Source organism: Callorhinchus milii, unplaced genomic scaffold, assembly GCF_018977255.1.
Source record: "Callorhinchus milii isolate IMCB2004 unplaced genomic scaffold, IMCB_Cmil_1.0 Scaffold26, whole genome shotgun sequence".
NCBI lineage: Eukaryota > Metazoa > Chordata > Chondrichthyes > Chimaeriformes > Callorhinchidae > Callorhinchus > Callorhinchus milii.
The window spans coordinates 25236-36432 of NW_024704767.1; positions in this window are offsets into that span (position 1 = coordinate 25236).

Below are 11197 nucleotides of genomic sequence, written 5' to 3' on the forward strand. Positions count from 1 at the left end.
CCTTCACAAAAGAAGCACATCTCAACATGTTATACAAAGACTGAGCAGAGACTGCTTTAGAGTCAAGTATACAAGATTTTAAAAGGGATTGAGAAATTAATAATAATAATCATAACAATAACAATCCTTGCATTTGATTACAGCGCCTTATCACGTGGTTGAGACGTCTCAAAGCGCTTCACAGAATACACTATAAAGCGAATTGTCTGTGTATCTGGTGGGTGAAACGCGGTTCACTAATACTCTCAGATACCCCAAGGCGGCAGAATAAGAGGGCACAAGCACAGGGTTGCAAATGGCAATTTCGTATCAGACACCGAGTGTTCCCTTAACCAGATGTTAATTAACGACTTAACATTTCACGTGGACTCAGCACCATACAATCAAGATTTAACATGGGATCACCCTTGATCTTAGTTAAGTTAAGATTCTTGACTCCCTCCCTTCTCTTTTCTCTAATTGTGAACTTTTCATAACACACTTTCGACCTCGTATCAAAAAAATTCAGTCACTCAATCCGCGACGTGGGACACTGTTTGCGGGACACTGCTATGCGCAATTGGCTGCCGCGTTTCGCCCACAAAATATGCAGTCCATTCATTTTATAGTATATTCTGTGAAGTGCTTTGAGACATCTCGAAGACATGATAAGGCACTATATCAAATGCAAGGTTTATTATTATTATTAACTCTCCCCCACGCAAAAAAATACTCAGTCTTCAAATATAGCCAAAGCGCCTCATCTACAAAGTTACAAATAACCACACCACAGGGAAGATTAACAACTTGTCATGGGATGATGTGGAGAGTTGGATGAGGAGAAATTCTTTTAAAGGACACAATTATTATAAACTTGGAAACCTGAAGCTAGATGCATTTTAAAGAGTAACCACAGCAAACGTATAGTCTAGACTGTCACAGTCCAGTGAAGTTTCCTCTTAAAGACACTATAAAAATATGATTTGTTGTTATATGTGGACTTGGATGAAAAATGTAACCGAAATCAATGGAAAACTGAGCGATGCAAATTTGATGCCAAGGCAGCAATTAGCTACAAAAGATCTGAGATGGTTCTGATAATGGCCCTAAGCAAGGGGGCAAGTTAGCTGGTCCAAGTAGTCTTTTCTCATCCAACCTTCAGAACTACATTCTGGTCAACCCGACTGGGTCTCTGCCGTTATTGCTCTTGAACCAGTCGCTGAAATGCATGTACAGAACAAGCTGCGTGAGATCAGGCATTCGTGGTGTGGATTAGGTAAGCAGGATGCATCCCTCCAAGGAGACAGTGTCGATTCCATTCCGACAATCTATCTTTGAAATTTCCACGTGTAGGTGGGATGCATGGAATTCTCGGTTTGGTTTGGATACTCCTAAGCAATGGTGATGGGTGTCCGCATGCATCAGACACCATGCCGACCTCAAAATAAAATTGTGGGGAGGAATGGTGGAGGAACAAAGATAATTTTGGTCACGGCTTGAGTTCAGCGGTAGTCTGAGTCAGTTTATCCTCAGAGGCTAATTGGCACAAACAGCCCCAATGATGACCACTTTTATGGATTACATGCTCTGTGCGTGTCTGACAAATGAAGTGTTTTCTGCAAATTACATTTGTTTTGTTTGGCTGTGTTGGCATCCTTGCTAGATAACAATAAAAATAAATTGGAGAATGCAGTTGTTCAGTGTCTGTTTAGCATCGAAATAGTCCAATTTTACCAACTCACAAATCAAGGAGTTTTGCGAATACTACTGGCGGCTGCAAATAATGACTCCCTCCACCCTCCCTTTCAAACTAGGTTATGTAATCTGAAGGCTTAATGTACTACATGATTTAAACTTTGTGTTTACATGAATTATCATTATAATAATTATCCTTGATTTGATAAAGCACCTTATCACGTCGCTGAGATGTCTCAAAGCACTTCACAGAATATATTGTAAAGTGGATTGACTGTGTATTTTGTGGGCGAAACGCGGCAGCCAATTGCGCACAGCAATGTCCCACAAACATTCATGGATTGAGTGACCAAATTCTTCTTTTTTGGAAGGATTGTTTGCCCCAGAAGGCGATCTGCCAATCGACTAACAACCGGATTCCCACTTACTGCTAAGTAAACAGAGGCGTGTGGATTAAGGAAACTTGCCTTAAGATTTCACCCCACCCAGGAATTGAATTAGGGTCAACAACAACAACAAGAAATTACACTTGTATAGTGCCCTTTACATCGGAAAGATGTCCCAGGGCGCTGGACAATCATGGGTCCTCTCGCTTGTGGCCAGAGTCCGCTGAGGAAAACCGTTTGCTATACACTACAGGAAGGATTGTGACTGAAGTTTGAACTGGACCAGACTGTTTTAACAATGACTAAAAAGATAAGTCATCCCGCAGCCCAAGAATAGATGCTGAATGACCCGTGGAGCCGGCTAGCAATGGCGATTGAGACATATTCCTGTGAGGCTTGTGGGCCAGATGGCAGAAGAATTAGGGATGATGTTTTCACTATGAGTGGGAAGCAGCCTTTCCATTACATAGGAAAACAGGGATTTTTTTTCCCCTAATAAAAGAGTTTCACTCCATCCAAGTTCCATTATAACATGTAAATGGCAGGATTATTGATTGTATACTGGGTTCACAGTGCTGGAGTCTGGCCTTGGCCAAGACTGACATAGATGAGGTAGACAAGAGAGAGCCAACTGGAAACTCTTTCCCGCTGGGGGTCAAGAAATATGAAGTGGAATGAGTTGCACCTCTCAGTATTGAGACAACTTGTGCTTTCGTCACCTGTGGGAGCAGGTGACAAATGATGTGAAACAGAGTACCAAATCCCTGGGATAACATTAAAAGGAGACGGGCTGAGATCTTGGCTCAGGATTTCTGACATATAATAATTTCTGAACTGGGTTTTATTTTGTTTTTAATTCCAGAGCACCTCGGCACAAAGTGAGAGCTTGTTCGGTTCTATATGGCGTTTCACTCTTGTAGAACAAGAAAACTCATCTGACCACTTGGTCACTCTCATTTGACATATAAAACGTAATAGCAAACATAAGCGTTGCCTGGATGAATGGGTTACCAAACAAATAATAATAATAATAATATAATAATAATCTTTGCATTTGATATAGCGCTTTTCACGTCTTCGAGACGTCTCAAAGCGCTTCACAGAATAGACTGTAAAGTGAATTGACTGTATATTTGTTGGCGAAACGCGGCAGCCAATTGTGCACCGCAGTGTCCCACAAACAGTTGTAGATTGAAGTGATCAAATTATTATTGGGTTTTTTTCTTGAGGATTATTATTAGACGTGCGGAGTAAGGAAACTTGCCCAAAGTTTCGCCCTGCCGGGAAGGGATAGATGAACCAGTTTCCTCTTTTACATAAGGATTAGACTCTTGGAGATCGATCGCGGCAGCTTGTATAGCATGGGGTGAGTGGGCGCTATATTGTGTCACTTTTGAACCAGTCGGTATTTGTTCTTACCATTGGATCAATGGTTGTGGATTCAAGTGCCATGTCAAGCTGTGGCTCCAGCATTGGAATAATATAAATAATAATGAAAATAGTGAAAATATGGACTACAGAACCCACAGCTTTGACGTAATGTCTGCTTCGAATCAATACAGATTTCTGGCACCATTATGCTGAACCGTGGGCTTTCTTTAATCTTCGGAAACATAATTATCTGTGGGTCTGGCTTTAATTTTCTCTTCGTTAGAAGGTTGCACCCACCTCTTTCCAGTCTTGCTTTGTGAGGAATAGAAAATTAAAACTTCCGACCCTGAAATAGCAACAAAGCTCACCGGATTTGCACCTCCGCATTTTGTTTGACTGACGCATTTCTGCACCAGGCACCTGTCTTTGAACAGCCTCCACCACACTCCGTAACAAGATCTCAGTTTCAACGAAAACATTTCCACATTCAAGATAACGAGAGGAATATAAACTCCAGAAAAGTACAGCGCATGCATTGTGATGTTAAGCTAACGTTTTAATAAAGCAACCCAGACTTTTAGGCCATTTTATTTCGGTCAGCCGGGTGTTTGACACATGGTCAGCTTGGTGTCTTGTCCGGTAGCCCCTTCCCGTAGTTCACAAGAGTGTGATCCCATTGACTACCCTGGCCAGTGCTGCAGTGCAGGAGATGAGCTAATGTCTGCGGCTGATGTTCCACTCGCTACAACAATAATAATAACCCTTGCATTTTTACAATGCTGATATGGCCATTGCCATCCCAAACATTTCCCCTCTTCTGTTTTTGGCGTTAATGATGTTATTACAGGGTGACACACAACCTGACAGTCTCTCTCCCTACTCATCATCATTTATGAGGATTCCAATCTTCTCACCCTGCTATACTCCTGCACAGATCAGCACTGCCAGATGGAGCCCTGGAATCATGCCGTCACACTCAGGCATCAAACCACAAAGGATTTGGTGTCTGCAAGTGGGATGTTTTTGTTAGGCTGCACAATAATGAAAGTCTGGAAGATGCTCTGACCCTTACTGAGGTCTCGACCATCTCCTCGTCACCCTCGCTTTCCTTCTAGGAATGACTGAGGAATTGGGAAAAGGAAGACTCATCTGTTCAAACAATTGGGGGAAAATGCTCATTCATTAGCTTTGGATTGTGTATGGACTGAGAGTGTATTTAAAACAATATTATACCACAAACCTAGAGAAACAAACAACAACAAAAAACAATACAAAGAGAGAGAGAGAGAAAGATGAAATGAGAGTACATAGGGGGAAGGCTGTAATGAGACCAGCTCTTAATGGTGTAATAATTACAGCTGCAAGTTGATGTTGGGTTCAGAACAATTGGTCAATCTCTTTGGAGAAGACCTTAATCTAAAATTAATAAATTGTCTATCTTAATTTTAAAAACAATGGTAACTCAATTCATGACTGTTCCTGGAACACTGCTGTGCGCAATTGGCTGCCGCATTTCGCCCACATAATACAAAGTCAATTCACTTTACAGTGTATTCTGCGAAGTGCTTTGAGATGTCTCAACAATGCAGTAAGGCGCTATGTCAAATGCAAGGATTATTATTTATTACTATTATTAATCTCCATAGCAATCCCTTTGAAGAAGATCTTAATCTCCATTCTTCGAAGCCCTGGTCAATCCAGCACTCATGGTCACACAGACCTCAACGCCCTGCACTTTTCTACAGTTCGGTTCCACAGACACCCACGTCCGTCTGAGGCAGGCTGTCTGAAGCTGCTGGAACAGTCTTACTCCTCACGCAGCTGAGGATGTTTACAATAATACACTACCTCTAATGCACATAACATCTGCCTATTAATCACACTGCAGCTACAAAGGGATTTGTGAAGCTTTACAGTGTCTGTGTGTCTACCGTACAAAACAGCTTTACAGTTAGTTGAGTTTGGTAGCTTCAGTGCATTTATCTCCCTTCTTGGTCTGATGTTTAATGTGAGTTGAGTGATAGGCAGCTGGGAGAGATTAGTGCTTTACTGAGAGTTGATGCATTTCTGATTCTGCCTCGCCTGTTTCTCTGAAGTTTCTCCCACTGCTACTTTAGTAGACAATGCAAAGATTTACCATGTGCGTTCAACTCCCAGCTTCTGTCTCTGAACCGGGGCGTTTAACTCAAGGAGAGTGGTAATAATAATACTTGCGTTTGATATATCGCCTTGTCACGTCATTGAGACGTCTCACAGCTCTTCACAGTATTGTAAAATGGATTGACTATATCTAGCAATGCTTTCATTTGATGCAGCGCCTTACCACGCTGTAACTTCGAGAAGCACTTCCCAGGTAATTGCTACTAAGTATAGCATCTGCGATTTGGTAGTCAACTCACTTTACATTATCTTCCGTGAAGAGCTTTGAGACATCTCAACAACGTGATAAGGCGATACATCAAATGCAAGGATTATTATTATTGTTATTCTGAGACCTCTAAGTTTGGGTAACCCCACAGTGCATGTGTAGGAAGCACTCAAGGAAACCCAACTCAGCTGACGAAGGAGCTTTAACTGCAGAAAATCAAAGTATCCACTTCCTTTGTCAGTTTTCCTACTCCTGTTACAAACTGCAGGTCGCTGGGAGCAGAGCAAAGTGATGAGGGTATTTAAACAGTAGGACAGGCTGTGTGTTCTCTGTGGTGGTGTAGAATCGGCGTAGAGCTAGAGCTATTTTTAGGTTTATGGGGTTATATTAAACTGTCTGATGCTGTCTGAAGTGTTTGTTATAGAACAGGTTAACAGGGATATCCTGCACATGTAGCCTGGCTTTCAGAAACCCCATTGAACTGGACTGGAACCTGATACATTGGACATTACTTAATGTGTGGCTTTATGCCCTTCTACTTTCCCATTACATGGATAAAACTGTCTTTGTTCATTGGACACACCACTGCTGTCCATTAGGATCGTTAAATAGTGCTAGACCTCAGATTCCTTGTATCAATTCACAACTGTTGTCAAGGCCTCATAAAAAGTGAAGTTATTGCTCATAAATCCCCATTTTGTTTGCTTTCTTCAGCGAGTGGTGTATGGAATGAGCTTCGTGTGTGATTTTCTCAAACCTCACCAGCCTGCCCGCTCCCTCCGCTGGCCTGCTCCATGTTTCCCACCCTGCTTGCTCCACCATTAGCGGTCAGGCCTTTAGACCTTCTGCATCCACCCTCTGGAACTCTATCCCGGTATCCCTTCGCCTCGCTCCTTCCTTCGCCACTTTCAAGTTCCATTCGAAGACCTTTCCTCTTTGACCGTGCCTTTCCCACCCCCTTCGACCCTACCCTCTTGCATCCAATCTCCAGCTCAAGTGCAAACCCTTGACTGTTCAGCGCCTTGGGACATATTCCCAACATGAAAGGAGCTTTATAAATGCAATTTGTTGTTTGTTGTTGTTATGATTTGAGAGATCGTTACACAGGAAATGTATTCCACCTCTGCACAGCTCTCTGCTCATACTAAGAAAGAAATTGATTGAATATCTGTGATAATTAGTAACCAATTGGCAATGCATTCCATCATGCATTCTACACCACTCCACCAGTCTAAATCAATCTGCTGTCGCACTTCGCCAAATTACAGAAACTAAACAGCAACATCAAAATGAAATGTTTGCCAACAAGAGTCAGATTTGGGTTCAGACTGAAAAATGGAGGCACTTGATTTTAAAGAATACATAAAATAAAACACTCATGGTAATTATTTCCTCTCAGACCATCCTTGATAATAGACTGAACAAGTGTTAGTTTCTCTGAGCTCATCCTGTTTCCAAGTAGACCTCTGATGTGGTCAAATAAATCTGTCAGCTGCAAGCTAATTCCACTTTTATAATGTCCTTACGGAGTTAGATTGTGCTGAGTGGGATCATGACTAAGGCGGGGGTGCTGTGTCTAACGGTTGCCTGGACAATGTTTACAGCTGTCCCTGACACTTCAAACTCTACACAAATTGCCAAAGTGTATTTTTTGAGTGTCTGACAAGGTGACCTTTGCGCTCAGTTTCCCCACCCACATTGGAGGCCTGATAAAGAATTGCCCACAGTCCTTCCTCCACCCACCCAGTCCTGCACACTACCTCTCCATCTCAAGACACAACCACGTATACTCTTTCGGCACATAAATGTGGAAAAAAATCATTATGAACTGCAACAAAATATAACTCAGGCTTCAAAGGGGAAATCTCACCAAGAAGACTTTAAGAAGTGTTACTGCTCTTGTTCCTGAAGCCATGAGTCACAGTGAGCAGGTATTTAATACTGATCTACAAGCAACGTCCTGACAGGATTGGATGCACATTTCAAGAATTGTCTAGGAAACCACTGAAATGCTACTTTTTTATGTAAAACCAATTCTCACTTAGATAGCATATATCCTGTAACAACTTGCATATATACCCCTCACACAGGGATAGCGCCCCGGAGCGCTTAACAGTGGCGGAGCACGACACAGAGTCGCGGGGAGGGAGGAGGTGACCGTAAGCCCAATAGAAGAGGAAGGTCTTTAGTTGTGATCTAATAGAGGGGAAGTCCACTTTATAGAAGCAGACGTTTCAACAGAGTGACGAGTGCTTCACGTTGAGACTCTCTGACAATCCCCCCTGTGTTTGTGGCTTCAGGAAACAACTGAAGTAAAAGGACCGCCACACGCATAACGCCTAAGGCTCGGAGCCAGCCTGAAACTGCTCCCGCTGTGCAACTAGCATTTTGGATCCATCTGATTGTTCTACATTAAAACATTCGACATTTTATATTAAAAAACATCCCATTAGATCCTTCCCCGGAGCCTGTGGTTTGAACACATGTGTTGGACATCTAGATGTTTTAGCAAGTGAGATTTTGTTGTCTCTCTCTCTCCCTTGTTAAATAAAGCCTGACGATCATGCTGTGGGGGCCAGTGAGGGAGGCAAAGGATCTTTCTGAGGTTGAAATGTCAAGCTCTGAAAATATCATCAGCAGAATTCCTGTGATTTTGTATGATTTTAAGGGGCAGCGAGGCAGAGAGAAACTGCATTTCATCTAAGATCTTAGCAATAGAACCTGTCAGAGAACAAGTCAGAAGCAAAACAAATCTTGTTTGACATCTTTTCCATACTCAGACTTCACAAGGTTTCAGGTTTTCTACTCACAAGATTCCCATAGGATGAGACTACTTTTTCCTCCTGTCACCACTATAATCCACAGACTTTTCACAGGCCTAATCTAAAGACCATTGTCTTGAATTTTAAGATGATGCAAGCTTCTTGCAAAATAAATAAATTCAGTCTGAATTTGAAAGCTGGTTCACTAAACTTCCCTTGAGAACCCGCCAGAACCCACCTTCCAAAATTAAAGCTGGTATTAAGAATTCTTCCAAACTGCTACATATTAAGATAATGGTCTTAAAGTTTCAATCATGCTAAATTTTGGTACTCAGAACTCTGTTCGCATTATTACTCTTCCCTCACAGATGCTCTGGTAATCTGTAGGGTTAACACTTGTTGGGTGCAATTGCCTGCTGTGTTTGGCCCACAAAATATACAGTCAATTCACTTTACAGTATATTCTGTGAAGCGCTTTGAGATGTCTGAACGACTATGATAAGGCGCTGTATCCAATGCAAGGATTATTATCATTAGTACCTCTGAAGTTCCCGCTCTCAGGGACAATGACAATTGGTGCAAAATTGGTTAATGTTCTTCGGTAAAAGCAGAAAATCATGAATCTATTCAGCCTCAATCAGCAATAAGTATTGATGGTGTTTGCAAGGAATGTGTGTGGTTTGGTTATTTTGGGTGATTGGACAGTTTCTCATGTTGGTGGTGGCTCGGTCGACTAACTTTGAGGGTCGAGGAAGAATTTTCTAGAGAACATTTTTCCCCCCTAGAATATGCTACGGTTTTATTGGGTTTTCGCCTTCCCTGGGAAGGGATTGAATGGCCAGCAATAGCAGAGGAGTGTTGGATAGGAGGTGGAAATGGGGAGACTGGAGCTGATTGATCTCTGGAACCATTTTCACTTTATACCATCCAGAACTGCCATTTCTTGCAAAGGGAATGTTACTGTACTGCCCATATGTATTTCTGATGTTGATTAAGATTGTTCTGATTCTTATAGTGTTTTGTGCTAATATCTTATTTGAAAAGAGAAGGTAGTTTCTCCCGGTGTCCTGGTCAATAAATCTCCAGATAAAATTTAACGTTCACTTCATACCTGTTTGTGGTACATTGCTGTGTGTAAATTGTCTCCACATTAAAAATATAGCAATTCCATATGAAGTGTTTTGAGATGTTTTGACGTTATGGGCAACATTTCAAATCCAAAGATTATTGGTCGAAGGATTATTATTCTAGTTTTTGTAGTACTGTTTAGTTAAAGATCACGTACGATGAGTGAACGAGTTCATTCAAAGAAATATGGACTACGGAGGCAAACACAGCTGTACTTTAATGGTCATTTATAAAACTTTTTGTGTCATCATTAGTCTCTCGAGTGAATGTAATCCAAGGAAGGAACTGAACTTTATAGAACCCAAGCTAGTAACTACCAAGCTACCAGACTTGTCTAAGAGCTGCAATGAATTCACCCTAAATGGGTTTTTACTATGAAACCTGTTCAATATGAATTTTGGCATTTTCACAAGCGCACAGAGAAGACATAGATACTCTGGAATGTTAACCTGTTCTATACAATGGAAACGCTCTGCTCCCTGTAGGGACTCATATTGCCGTTTACTACAGACAAACTCAGTTTGGTACCTGGTAGAGTTCTGAAGGGCTCATTCATCTCAAAACGATGCACCTCAAACAGAAGAGAGCGCTGAAGAGGGAAAATGTGCGAATGTGAACATTTCTATCATTTGAGATGAGTCTGTCAGCACAGCCTGTAAAATATCTCAATGGGATCCCTCTTTTGAGTCTCTGTGGGCTATTTTGCCTTTGGAAACATTTGAATCATACACAGTAATTTGAGATCCAAGTCATGGCAAAGAACCCAAATAGCAGATGTCTTTTGCCATGAGAATAGGACCAGGTTGTTAATGTTTCTCGAAATGAAGTGAGTGATTTGTCACAATCAGACTGGAGGCGGTTATAAAACAATTGATTGAGAAACACAAAGCTTTGNAAAAAAATGTGTCTTTGGCCGAGACATCGGTTACTCACACATTCTAAGTGTAAAAGTTGATTTATTCACCAACAGATGTAGAAAATATACGCTTGCTGCCAAAGGTCAAGGTCCGTACGTTTACTGAATAAGCCTTCTTTTGTCTACTCAAAATGCACAAAATGGCTGCTGCGGTTGCCTTCAAAATGCAGTTACTGTAAAACCCTTTTCGAGACATTTTAATGTGATAAAAACACAAGTTCTTCCTCTTTAAGTCCCAACAGATATATCCAACCGTATTGAAGTGAGTCCCAAAGTTACTGTAAATGACACACGAGACTGAATGTGAATCAGAGTCCATTTATCTGCCGCAGAACCACTTGTAACAACAACCTCCTCGCAGCAATTTCAAGTGATGTTAAGGCCAAGCTTTGAGCCACATGCAAATAGTTTGTGAAATGCTTCTCCGTTTTACGACAGAAAAAGGGCAACTTTTTAAAGTTGTTGCGAATGAGATTTATTGAAAAAAGAAGTTGAAAAATCCAGATGGATGACCCTGCTCAATGAGCCATATCAATTCACTTACTCCAAGTGAGTGCAAAGCCAGACTCTAACAGCCACCGAGTATGAGATG